Raw genomic sequence first — 13,769 nt, forward strand, 5'->3', positions numbered from 1 at the left:
GACAAAACACTCATAATAGGGGACAAAACACCCATAATAGGGGACAAAACACTCATAATAGGGGACAAAACACTCATAATAGGGGACAAAACACTAATAATAGGGGACAAAACGCTCATAATAGGAGACAAAACACTCATAATAGGGGACAAAACACTCATAATAGAGGACAAAACACTCATAATAGAGGACAAAACACTCATAATAGGGGACAAAACGCTCATAATAGGAGACAAAACACTGATAATAGGGGACAAAACGCTCATAATAGGAGCCAAAACACTCATAATAGAGGACAAAACACTCATAATAGGGGACAAAACGCTCATAATAGGAAACAAAACACTAATAATAGGAGACAAAACGCTCATAATAGGGGACAAAACACTAATAATAGGGGACAAAACGCTCATAATAGGAGACAAAACACTCATAATAGGGGACAAAACGCTCATAATAGAGGACAAAACACTCATAATAGAGGACAAAACACTCATAATAGGAGACAAAACGCTCATAATAGGGGACAAAACACTAATAATAGGGGACAAAACACTCATAATAGGGGACAAAACGCTCATAATAGGAGACAAAACGCTCATAATAGGAGACAAAACACTCATAATAGGAGACAAAACGCTCATAATAGGAGACAAAACACTCATAATAGGGGGACAGCCATTAGCCCCTGTGCCACATCTTTACCTTTTGATCCCCTCCTGTGCTAGTTAATTTCCCTTTTATTACCCTTTGTGCAAATTTATCACCTTCTCTTTACCGTCCCTGTACCATTTCATCCCCTGAGCCATTTCTTCCCCCTTTATCACACCACTTACATTTCATCCTCCTTTATCCCCCTGTGCCACTTTACTCCCCCTTTGCAAAATCATTCCCCTCCCCCCCTCGTGCCACATCACTTTTCCCTTTCCCTCCTACCCCTGCTGTTCTTCTTACCTGGCCAGCAGGCTCAGGTGCAGGGGCTCTCAGCGGGTTTGACGTTCTCCTGACATCCTCTCCGCTGGAGTGAAGCTCCTGACATCACTTGTCGGTGCTGCAGCGCAGAGGACGTCAGGAGAACAACAAGCCCACTGAGAGGCCCTGCACCTGAGCCTGCTGGCCAGGTAAGAAGAACAACAGGGAGGAGGGAAGGGGAAAAGTGACGTGGCACAAGGGGTGAGGGGGGGGATGATTTGGCACAGGTGGAATAGAGTGGCACGGGGGGGAATGAAATAGCACGGGGGGGGAGAAATGGCACAGGGGATGGTAAAGGGGAAATGATGTGGCACAGGTGGTAAGGGGAGATAATTTGGTAAAAGGCACAGGGGGTATAAAGTGGGATGAAATGGTACAGGGGGTTGATAAGAGGTGACTAAACAGCACTGGGAGATTCTACCGTAATATCGCTTTTTATCATGTTTTATAGGTAATTACACTCTGGAGTGAATACAGGACAGGATTCCGTCATTTAGAAAGATTTCTGAGCCTTTTTTAACATGTGATCACAACCCCACCCCTGTATGACATCACTGATATAATAGTAATATAATGACATGTGATCACAGCCCCGCCTCCTGTATGACATCACTGATATAATATAATAGTAATATAGTGACATGTGATCACAGCCCCGCCCCCTGTATGACATCACTGATATAATAGTAATATAATGACATGTGATCACAACCCCACCCCTGTATGACATCACTGATATAATAGTAATATAATGACATGTGATCACAGCCCCGCCCCCCTGTATGACACCACTGATATATTATAGGAATATCATGACATGTGATCACAACCCTGCCCCTGTATGACATATAGTTAGTTAGTATGGTTGAAAAAAGACAGACGTCCATCAAGTCCAACCAGGGAATTGAAGGGAAGGGTGTAAGGGGATAAGGGAAAGGGATAAATCACTGATATATGACATCACTGATATATTATCATAATATAATGACATATGCTCACAGCCCCGCCCCCTATATGACATCACTGATATAATAGTAATATCATGACATGGGACTTGAGCCCCTGATCTTTTGATGCTGCTCCTAAGAGTGCCCTTTACCCTGACAGGAAGTAAAATGAGTCTGATGATCTGCAGAGCTCAGCCATGGAGACTGAGAGGGAGGGAATACAGAGAGAGGACATGGACATAAGAACTGGCAGCTCTGCACAGCCCCTCCTCTCAGTCCCGACTGCAGCATAATCTACTAGTAAGGAGCATGGAGGGGGAGGAGGAGTTAGCCCATTACTTCCCTGCATCCCCCTGCAGTGCCATGATCTACAAAGGGACAGGTCCTAACATGAAGATAAAGTGATCTCCACAGCGCCCCCTGTCATGTCACTTCATGTGCTTTCCAGGGTTCACCAGCAGCAAGGTAAGTAGCCATTCATTCTGTAGGCATGTGTATATATGTGGCTCTAGATATCCATGTTATAGCTATATAGTGTGTGTGTGTGTTGTATGTGCAACTCAGTAAGTGCAGCGCAGAGGACGTCAGGAGAACAATATGTTTTTCACATGAGTCCACTACATATGTGTGACCATATGGTGATAGTGTGTTGTATTTGTGACCATGTGGTGATTGTGTGTCATATGTAGGACCATGTGGTGATAGTGGGTTTTATGTGTGACCATGTGGTGATTGTTTGTTAAATGTGTGGCTGTGGTGATTGTGTGTTGTATATGTGACTGTGATGATTGTGTGTTAAATGTGTGACAGTGGTGATGGTGTGTTGTATGTGTGACTGTGGTGATTGTGTGTTGTATGTGTGACTGTGGTGATTGTGTGTTGTATGTGTGACTTTGGTGATGGTGTGTTGTATGTGAGACTGTGGTGATTGTGTGTGGTGTGTGTGACTGTGATGATTGTGTGTTTGTGTGAATGTGGTGATGGTGTGTTGTATGTGTGACTGTGATGATTGTGTGATACAGTGGTCCCTCAACATACAATGGTAATTCGTTCCAAACGACCCATCGTTTGTCGAATCCATCGTATGTTGAGGGATCCGTGCAATGTAAAAAGTGCATTAACTACTCACCTGTCCCCGCCGCTCCGTACCGCGTCCTCACCGCTCCCGATGGTCTCCCAGGGGCTCCCGATGGTCTCCTAGGGGCTCCCGATGCTGTCCCGCTGCTCCGGCGTCTTCTTCTGAGTCCTCCGGCGTCTTCTGCATCTTCACCGGAGTCCGGGCCTCGCTTTCTGGTGACGTTATTACGTTAGTGCGCCGGGACGGCGTGCGCAGCTACTTAATAATGACGCCGGAAAGCGAGGCCCGGACCCCGAAGAGGACCCGGAGCAGCAGGGATAGGTAAGTGAACCTGCTGGGGCACATTACACTGCTATCTGACAGCAGCTTAAGCATTTTGCGCTGCCGGATAGCAGTTAATGCGATGGCCCGACATATAAAAGCATCGTATGTCAATGCTGACATCGACATGCGATGTCCTCTGAGAGGCCATCTTATGTCGATTTGTTCATATTTCTGGGCCATCGCATGTCGGGGGGTTACTGTATGTGTGACTGTGGTGATTGTGTGTGGTGTGTGTGACTGTGGTGATTGTGTGTTGTATGTGTGACTGTGCTGATATTGTGTTGTATGTGTCACTGTGGTGATTGTGTGTTGTATGTGTGACTGTGGTGGTGTTGTGTGTGTTGTATGTATGACTGTGATTATTGTGTGTTGTATGTGTGATTGTGGTGATGGCGTGTTGTATGTGTGACTGTGGTGATGGTGTGTTGTATGTGTGACTTTGATGATTGTGTGTTGTATGTGTGACTGGTGATTGTGTGTGGTGTGTGTGACTGTGATGATTGTGTGTTTGTGTAACTGTGGTGATGGTGTGTTGTATGTGTGACTGTGGTGATGGTGTGTTGTATGTGTAACTGGGGATTGTGGGTTGTATGTGTTACTGTGATGATATTGTGTTGTATGTGTCACTGTGGTGATTGTGTGTTGTATGTGTGACTGTGGTGATGTGTGTTGTATGTGTGACTGTGATGATTGTGTGTTGTATGTGTGACTGGTGATGGTGTGTTGTATGTGTGACTGTGATGATTGTGTGATGTATGTGTGACTGTTGATTGTGTGGTGTGTGTGTGTGTGTGACTGTGATGATTGTGTGTTGTATATGTCACTGTGGTGATTGTGTGTTGGATGTGTGACTGTGATGATTGTGTGTTGGATGTGTGACTGTGTGGTGTATGTGTGACTGTGTGGTGTATTGTGTGTGTTGTATGTATGGCTGTGATGATTGAGTGTTGTATGTGACTGTGATGATTGTGTGTTGTATGTGTGACTGTGGTCATGGCGTGTTGTATGTGTGACTGTGGTGATGGTGTGTTGTATGTGTGACTGTGGTGATTGTGTGTGGTGTGTGTGACTGATGATTGTGTGTTGTGTTGTATGTTTAACTGTGGTGATTGTGTGGTGTATGTGTGACTGTGTGGTGATATGTAATATGTTGTCCTGGTGTGGAGGTATTTAACATTTCTACACCCCAACCTATGAATAAATCCAGCGCTCGCCCCTGATGATCAGCCATATATACACTGTATGTATCATCACTCACTTAATGGGCAGTAACTAAGCTTTAACTATAGCTAAATGTCCTGCTAATACAGGGATCAATTAAGTGGGGGAAACAACAGTATAATTTGCTCATGTATGCATTTTATAGCTTAAGAGGGGGCTACTGGACAGTCTGGCGTCATTATGTGGGCCACTGCCCCCCAAAATGTCTGTGCATGTCCCTGATCATCAGAACAGGAACACCCGACACTGCTGCAGGAATGTCCTATGGGGTATTCTGGGGCCGACGTCCAGTCCACATTACCAGTGGCTTGATTTAAAAAATCTGCTCAGCCCGGTCCGGCTCCCCATAGTGTCTGTCACCCCGGAATATCTCCTGCTGTGATATCTTCCCCCACAGGACCCCCTGACTTTCACTTGTCCTCATCTTCTTCCCCTCAGCCAGAACCAACCATTACAGGATGTGTCACCACCATCTGCTGCACTCAGAAAACCAAGTGATCCTCCTACAAAAGGTCCATTGGTTGCCAATTTTCTTAGGCCAGTGCCCCCATCCACTGCTCCGTGCCCACCCACAGAAGTTCCCCCATCCAGTGCTCCCCCTACAGAAGTTCCCCCATCCACTGCTCCAATGCCCCCCCACAGAAGTGCCCCCATCCACTGCCCAGTGCCCCCCCCCCCCACAGAATTACCCCCATCCACTGCTCAAGGGCCCCCCACAGAACTTCCCCCATCCACTGCCCCCCACAGAAGTTCCCCCATCCACTGCTGCAGTGCCCCCCACAGAAGTTCCCCCATCCACTGCTAAAGTGCCCCCTAAGAAGTGCCCCATCGATTGCTCCAGTGCCCCCCTCAGCAGTGTTACTGTTAGACTCCCCACAGATGACAGGTACCCAGGAGGTGGTAGATCCATAATACCTTGGTGGTCTGGAGCAGGAGATGTAGTAGATTGTCTGGTCCTGTGGGGCAGAGGACACGGGCCGTGCCAGGGAGCGGAGTCTAAGGTGCCGCTGGTTTTCACCAGAGCCCGCCGCAAAGCGGGATGGACTTGCTGCAGCAGGCAGCACCCAGGTCGCTCCCCCTGGCACGACTCACCCCACAGGCAGCTGAGGGAAAGCGTGGCACAGAAGGAATAGTCAGGCTAGCAAGAGGTCAGGGCAGGTGGCACAGGAGCGTAGTCTGTAGGGAAGCAGAAGGTCAATAGGCAGGCGGCTAGGAACACGGTCAGGTCACGGAATGCAAGGACTGGTACATGGGGCAAGGAACACTATAGACTGCTTTCTCTAAGGCGCTAAGGCAAACAAAGATCCGGGGGGAGGTGCAGAAACGTATAATAAATGTGCAGGTGTGAACAGTAATTACGGGTGCACTGGCCGTTTAAATCTGAGAGCTCGGGGACACGCGTGCCGGAGCTGTGAGGGCAAAGCAGGAGACAGAGGTAAGTGACGGGCTGGGATTCGCATGCGGGCGCATCCCGCAGTGCGAATCCCAGCCCCACCGGCCAGCGCAGGAGAGAGGACGTGCGCTCACGGACGGGACGTGTGGCCGGAGCGCAGGATGTCACAGTACCCCCCCCCCCCCCCCTTTGGTCTCCCCCTCCTTTTGGGGCTGAGAAAACATTTGAGGAGACCACGATCCAGGATGTTTTCCTCAGGCTCCCAAGACCTCTCCTCAGGACCAAATCCCTCCAGTCAACCAAAAAAATTTCCTTCCACTTACCGTCTTCGAGGCCAAGATCTCTTTGACTTAAAAATGTCAGAGGAACCGGAAACTTCTTTAAGAGTAACAATTGATAACCAGAGGCTTGAGGAGAGATACATGAAAGGAGTTAGGGATGCATAGAGAAGGGGGTAAACGGAGTTTGTATGAAACATCATTAATCTTTTGTAAGACCTCGAATGGACCCAGGAAACGAGGTCCTAATTTGTAACGTGGGATTTTGAAACAAATGTATTTCAAAGATAACCACACTTTATCACCAGGAGAGAAGGATGGAGATCTTCTTTTCTTGTCTGCCTGGGTTTTCATGCGGGAGGAGGCCAGAGATAATAATTGCCGAGTCTGTCGCCAAATGGAGGAGAAATCTCAGACAAGTTCATCTACAGCTGGGACTTTGGAAGAAGCTAGAAAAGGAAGAGGAGACCGGGGATGATGACCAAAAACAATAAAAAACTGAGATGTTTTCGTGGACTCAGAGTCTTTCTGTAGGAAAATTCAGCCCAGGGAAGAAGATCTACCCAGTCGTCCTGACGAGCTGAAACAAAATGGCGTAAATAAGTCTCCAAAATTTGTTTTACCCTTTCCACCTGGCCGTTGGACTGGGGGTGGTAGGCAGAGGAAAAATCCAAACTGATGCTAAGGCAGGAACAGAGAGCTCACCAGAATTTTGACACAAACTGAACTCCGCGATCCGAGATGATATTTTCTGGAAGACCATGAAGACGGAAGACATGAAGTAAGAAGTGCTTTGCCAGTTGTGGAGCTGATGGGAGACCAGGGAGAGGAATAAAATGAGCCATTTTAGAAAAACGATCAACCACAACCCAGATGACTGTGTTATTATGTGATGGTGGAAGATTGGTAATAAAATCCATAGCAATGTGAGTCCATGGAGTCTCAGGAATAGGCAACGGCTGCAAGAGTCCTGCGGGTCTCTGTTGCGGGGTCTTGTCTCGAGCTCAAGTGGCACAGAAATGCACAAATTCAGAGACATCGTGTTCCAGACACGGCCACCAATAGTGTCGGGAGATTAGAAGAAGGGTCTTGCGTACTCCAGGATGGCCAGCCAATAAGGAAGAATGACTCCAGTTTAGGACTTTGTGTCTCAATCTGACTGGTACGAAAGTTTTACCAGGAGGTAGATTTAGAACATCGGTGTTAGGATTCGGCAGGCTGGATGTGGATCCTCTGTGTCAGCGAGGGATTGGCGTGGACCGTGTCGGTGGACCGGTTCTAGATTGCTACTGGTATTCACCAGAGCCCGGCGCAAAGCGGGATGGTCTTTCTGCGGCGGTAGCAACCAGGTCGTCTCCACCAGCAATGGCTCAACCTCTCTGACTGCTGAGAAGGCGTGGGACAGAAGGACTAGACAGAGGCAAAGTCAGACGTAGCAGAAAGTCGGGGCAGGCGGCAAGGTTCGTAGTCAATGGAGATAGCAAGAGGTCAGGAACACTGGTAAGGCAAACACTGTAAACGCTTTCACTAGGCACAAGGGCAACAAGATCCGGCAAGGAAGGGAAGGGGAAGTGAGGTTATATAGGGAAGTGCACAGGTGAATACACTAATTAGACTGATTGGGCCAGGCACCAATCATTGGTGCACTGGCCCTTTAAATCTTAGAGAGCTGGCGAGCGCGCGCCCTAAGGAGCGGAGCCGCGCGCGCCAGGACGTGACAGCCGGGGACCGGGACAGGTGAGTGACTTGGGATGCGATTCGCGAGCGGGCGCGTCCCGCTATGCGAATCGCATCCCCGCCGGCAGTGTCAGTGCAGCGCTCCCGGTCAGCGGGTCTGACCGGGGCGCTGCAGAGAGAGGAACGCCGCGAGGGCTCCGGGGAGGAGCAGGGACCCGGAGCGCTCGGCGTAACAATCGGCAGGAGCTGCAATAATCAGGCAATCAGGAGGGATAATATGTCTTGGGGTAGGATCCAAACCCACAACCTCAGAAGATCTGGAGAGGGCAGCAGCTCTGATATTCTTGTTAGCTGGACGGAAATAAATGAAAAAATGTAATCGGAAAAAGAACAATGACCACCTTGCCTGACGAGGGTTCAAACATTGAGCAGACTGAAGGTACAGGAGATTCTTGTTGTCAGAATAGATGCTGATCGGATGAGGAGATCCTTCCAACAAATGTCGCCACTCCTCTAAGGCGAGTTTTATAGCAAGCAGTTCACGATCTCCGATGGAGTAGTTTCCCTCTGTTGGCGAGAAGGTTTTAGAAAAGAATCCACATGTCACAGTCTTACGCTTGGCGCTTTTCTGGGTAAGAATGGCACCCGCTCCAATGGAGGAAGCGTCAACCTCCAAGGCAAAAGGTTTTCCCGGATCAGGTCTTGATAGCACGGGGGCTGAAGCAAAGGCAGACTTTAGGCTGAAGAAAGCCTCTTCGGCCTCAGAAGGCCACAACTTAGGGTTAGCATTCTTTTTGGTGAGGGCTACAATGGGAGCAACCACAGAAGAGAAATGTGGGATGAACTGACGGTAATAGTTGGCGAATCCCAGGAAACGTTGAATAGCCCGAAGACCGGTAGGGCGAGGCCATTCCAAGACTGCAGATAGTTTTACTGGATCCATTTGCAGACCTTGATGAGAGACAATATAACCTAGAAAGGGAAGACTGGATTTCTCAAAAAGGCATTTCTCCAGTTTGGCATATAGATGATTCCTTCGGAGGCATCGAAGTACCAGACGAACATGAGTACTATGCACCTCCAAGTTGGAAGAATAGATCAAGATGTCATCAAGATAAACAACAACACAGGTATGGAGAAGGTTGCGGAAAATATAATTGACAAATTCCTGAAAAACAGCTGGAGCATTGCAAAGACCGAAAGGCATCACGAGATACTCAAAATGTCCATCTCGGGTGTTGAAAGCCATTTTCCATTCGTCTCCCTCTCGAATTCGAATCAGATTATAGGCTCCACGTAAATCCAGTTTGGAGAAGATTTTGGCCCCCTGAAGACGATCAAAAAGTTCTGAGATCAAACGAAGAGGATAACGATTCTTGACCGTGATTTTGTTGAGACCTCTGTAGTCAATACATGGACGGAGAGAACCATCCTTCTTGCTCACAAAAAAGAATCCGGCCCTGGCAGGTGAAGAGGATTTTCGGATAGATCCCTTTTGGAGGTTCTCTTGGATGTATTTTTGCATGGCTTGAGTCTCTGGGACTGACAAAGGATAGATTCTACCAAGAGGTGGCATAGTCCTAGGCAGTAAATCAATGGGGTAGTCGTAAGGACGATGTGGAGGCAAAGTCTCGGCCTGTTTTTCGCAAAAGACATCAGAAAAATCTTGATAAGGGGAAGGCAGACCAGGCATAGGAGGAAAGGTAGAAACAATTTTAGGCTGGACCGATTCTAGACAACGATTTTGACAGCACTGTCCCCAGCGGGTGATCACTCCAGATTTCCAGTCAAGCTGCGGGGAATGGCGCTGGAGCCAAGGAAGACCAAGAAGTATCTGAGAGGTACAATGTGGAAGCACAAAGAATTCAATCCTTTCCTTATGCACGACTCCCACCTGAAAAAGAAGAGACTCTGTGTGGTAAAGCACTCTACAATCCAGATTTTGTCCAGTGACGGAAGAGAGGAACAGTGGCTTGGCAAGGCAACTCACTGGAAGGCGATATTCGTGCACGAGAGAGGCATCAATGAAGTTGCCAGCAGAACCAGAGTCCAAAAATGCTGAAGCGAAGAAAGAAGTCTGAGCAGAAACGTGGACTTAAACGGAGATATTCAAACGAGGAGAGAAGGTATTCACACCCAGAGACGCCTCTTCAACGTATCCTAGGTGCCGACATTTTCCCGGACACTGAGGACGGGAAGGACAGTCTTTGAGAAAGTGCTCCGGGCAGGCACAGTTAAGACACAAATTCTTGCTGCGTCATCGGGATCATTCCTCCTGGGTGAGGCGAGTATGATCCACTGGCATAGCCTTTTCGGAAGGTACACTTTTATTTCTAAGCTCCTCCTGTCTTTCGGAAAAATGCACATCAATACGTGCGGCCAAATGGATCAGTTCACACAGGTTAGTTGGAGAATCTTGTGCAGCAAGAGCATCCTTTATTCTACTAGAGAGTCCTTTTTTTAAATATAGCACACAAGTGCTAGTCGTTCCATGCCAATTCAGAAGCAAGGATGCGAAACTGGACTGCATAGTCTCCCACGGAGGAAGTCCATTGTCTTAGGTTAAGAAGAGCCGTCTCAGCAGAGGAGGCACATGCGGGTTCTTCAAAAACGCTGCGGAATTCAGCCAAAAAGGCCGTGAGGTTAGAGGTAATTGGATCACTACGATCCCAGAGTGGAGTAGCCCAGGCCAGGGCCTTTCTAGACAAGAGGCCAACCACAAAGGCCCTCATAGCACGCTCGGTAGGAAACAGATCTGCCATGAGCTCCAGATGCAAGGAGCACTGAGTCACAAAGCCCCTACACTGCTTAGCATCTCTGCCAAACTTCGTGGGAAGAGGAAGATGAAGTTTTGATCCAAAAGGAACTGCTGGAACAGGTGGTGACTGCTGTTGCATGGTCAGAAGTAGCTGCGCCATGGCAGACAGTTGATTTAATTGCTGCGCCTGATGGGCCAACTGTTGCGACTGACAGACCACTTCGGAAGGAAGATCCGAATCCTCAAGTAGAGGTACCTCAGCGGATCCATGGCTGGATCTTACTGTTACTTACTGCAGACGACAGATACCCAGGAGGTAGTAGATCCGTAATACCTCGGTGGTCTGGAGCAGGAGATGTAGTAAGCGGGATGGACTTGCTGCGGCAGGCTGCACCCAGGTTGCTACCCCTGGCATGACTCGACACCTCAAGCGGCTGAGGTGAAGCGTAGCACAGAAGGAATAGGCAGGACGTAGTGAGGCTATCAAGAGGTCAGGGCAGGCGGCACAGGAGCGTAGTCTGTAGGGAAGCAGAAGGTCAATAGGCAGGCGGCTAGGAACACGGTCAGGTCACAGAATGCAAGGACTGGTATACGGCAAGGAACACTATAGACTGCTTTCTCTAAGGCGCTAAGGCAAACAAAGATCCGGCAGACAGTGGGGGGAGGTGCAGAAACTTATAACAAATGTGCAGGTGTGAACAATAATTACGGGCGCACTAGCCCTTTAAATCTGAGAGCTCTGGCACGCACGCGCCCCAGGAGGCGGGGACATGCACGCCAGAGCTGTGAGGGCAAAGCAGGTGACATAGGTGAGTGACGGGCTGGGATTCGCATGCAGGCGCGTCCTGCAGTGCGAATCCCAGCCCCACCGGCCAGCGAAGGAGAGGGAACAGTGCGCTCATGGCCGGGATGTGCAGCCGGAGCGCAGGATGTCACAAGCAGTACCTTCATTCACTTAAAGATATATAAGGTTTTGTTTTTTGAATGAGGATTTGGAACAGTGTTTACCAACCTGGCTGCCTCCAGCTATTGCAAAACTACAACTCCCAGTGTATGTGTATATATATATATATATATATATATATATATATATATATATATACATACACCAATATATGCAGCACTATCAAAAAATATATAAAGCGCTTATACCAATATAAACAATTGTTTTCATAAAGTGCAAAATATTAAAGGGGTATTCCAGGAAAAAAACTTTTTTTTTGATATATCAACTGACTCCAGAAAGTTAAACAGATTTGTAAATTACTTCTATTAAAAAATCAAAATCCTTTCAGTACTTATGAGCTTCTGAAGTTAAGGTTGTTCTTTTCTGTCTAAGTGCTCTCTGATGACACCTGTCTCGGGAACCGCCCAGTTTAGAAGTGGCTTGCTATGGGGATTTGCTTCTAAACTGGGCGGTTCCCGAGACACGTGTCATCAGAGAGCACTTAGACAGAAAAGAACAACCTTAACTTCAGAAGCTGAAAGGATTAGGATTTGTAATATTAAAAAAAAAAAGTTTTTTCCTGGATAACCCCTTTAATATTCATCATATAAGTATCCATATATAAATATACAGTGACATTAACAAATCAGTGTTATACAAGTGCATTTAAAAATAGTAAGATGCTTTATTTTTAACCCCTCTATTCCAGATAGTAATGATCTAGACATCATTTCCCCCTGGGTAGAGGCAGGGTTGTTTCACTTTGCAGATCTAGTGGACCCTATCAAAAGATACCCCTATAAAAACATTCCTTACCTTTCAAACCCTTAGTGACAAGTTTAATCTTTCTAATGATGCGCAAAACTTTCTCCAAACTGTCACTTCACATGCAGGGTTAGGTTCACCTACCGGAAGCTGCTTTCTCTAAACCAACATCCTTTGAGTTGTTGTGTAGGGGTGAGACCACCACGAGAGGTTTGATATCCTCCATTTACAATACAGTGGTCCCTCAACATACAATGGTAATTCGTTCCAAACGAGCCATCGTTTGTCGAATCCATCGTATGTTGAGGCATTCGTGCAATGTAAAGTTTCGGAAGCTGTACTCACCTGTCCCCGCCACTCGCGATGGTGACCCCGGTCCTCCGCTGTCTTATCTGGTCCTCCGCTGTCTTCTCCGGGCCTCCGCTGGGCTCTCCGCTGTCTTCTCCGGTCCTCTGCTTTCTTCCGCAAGGCCTTACTGGGCCTGCGTAGCGACGTCATTACGCCGCTGCGTCCGCCATTCCTATTGGATGACGTGCGCAGCAGCGTATTGACGTCATCGGAGAGGGCCGAGAAGACACCGGAAGACCAGCGCTGGACCCGGAGGGCACCCCGGAGCATCATGGAGGGGCAAGTAATACTTACCGCACCACACGGGGAACATTAAGCTGCTATCCGGCAGCAGCTTAAGCATTTGGCGCTGCCGGATAGCACTTAATGCGATGGCCCCGACATAAAAAAGCATCGTATGTCGATTTGATCATATGTCGGGGCCATCGTAGGTCGGGGGGTCACTGTATGTTACATTCTTTCATATATCAAGATACCGTATTTTTCGCCGTATAAGACGCACTTTTTCTTCCCCAAAACTGGGGGGAAAAGGTCGGTGCGTCTTATACGGCGAATACACACCTATCGCGGCGGTCCCTGCGGCCATCAACGTCCGGGACCCGCGGCTAATACAGGACATCGCCGATCGCGGTGATGCCCTGTATTAACCCTTCAGACACGGCGATCAAAGCTGACCGCCGCGTCTGAAGGGAAAGTGACTCTAACCCGGCTGTTCAGCGATTTCACCGCGGCGGTCCCGAACAGCCCGACTGAATAGCCGGGTTAGTGCTTACAGGACACCGGGAGGGACCTTACCTGCCTCCTCGGTGTCTTCTCCGTTCAGGGATCCCCTGTATGGCCGGCGCTCTCCTTCCTCGTCGTCGCGTACGTGCGTCGGCGTGCGTAACGACGTGATGGCGGCGACGGAGAGCGAGGATACCCGGCCGGCAGCAGAGACGTTCCGGAGCGACGGGGACACGGCGACAGCAATGGAGCGACATCCAGGGCAGCGGTAACGGGTCCGGAGCGGCGGGGACACGTGAGTATTACCTCCTATGCAGTGGTCTTCAATCTGCGGACCTC

The sequence above is a fragment of the Hyla sarda genome, chromosome 5 (genome assembly GCF_029499605.1).
Source record: "Hyla sarda isolate aHylSar1 chromosome 5, aHylSar1.hap1, whole genome shotgun sequence".
NCBI classification, from domain to species: domain Eukaryota; kingdom Metazoa; phylum Chordata; class Amphibia; order Anura; family Hylidae; genus Hyla; species Hyla sarda.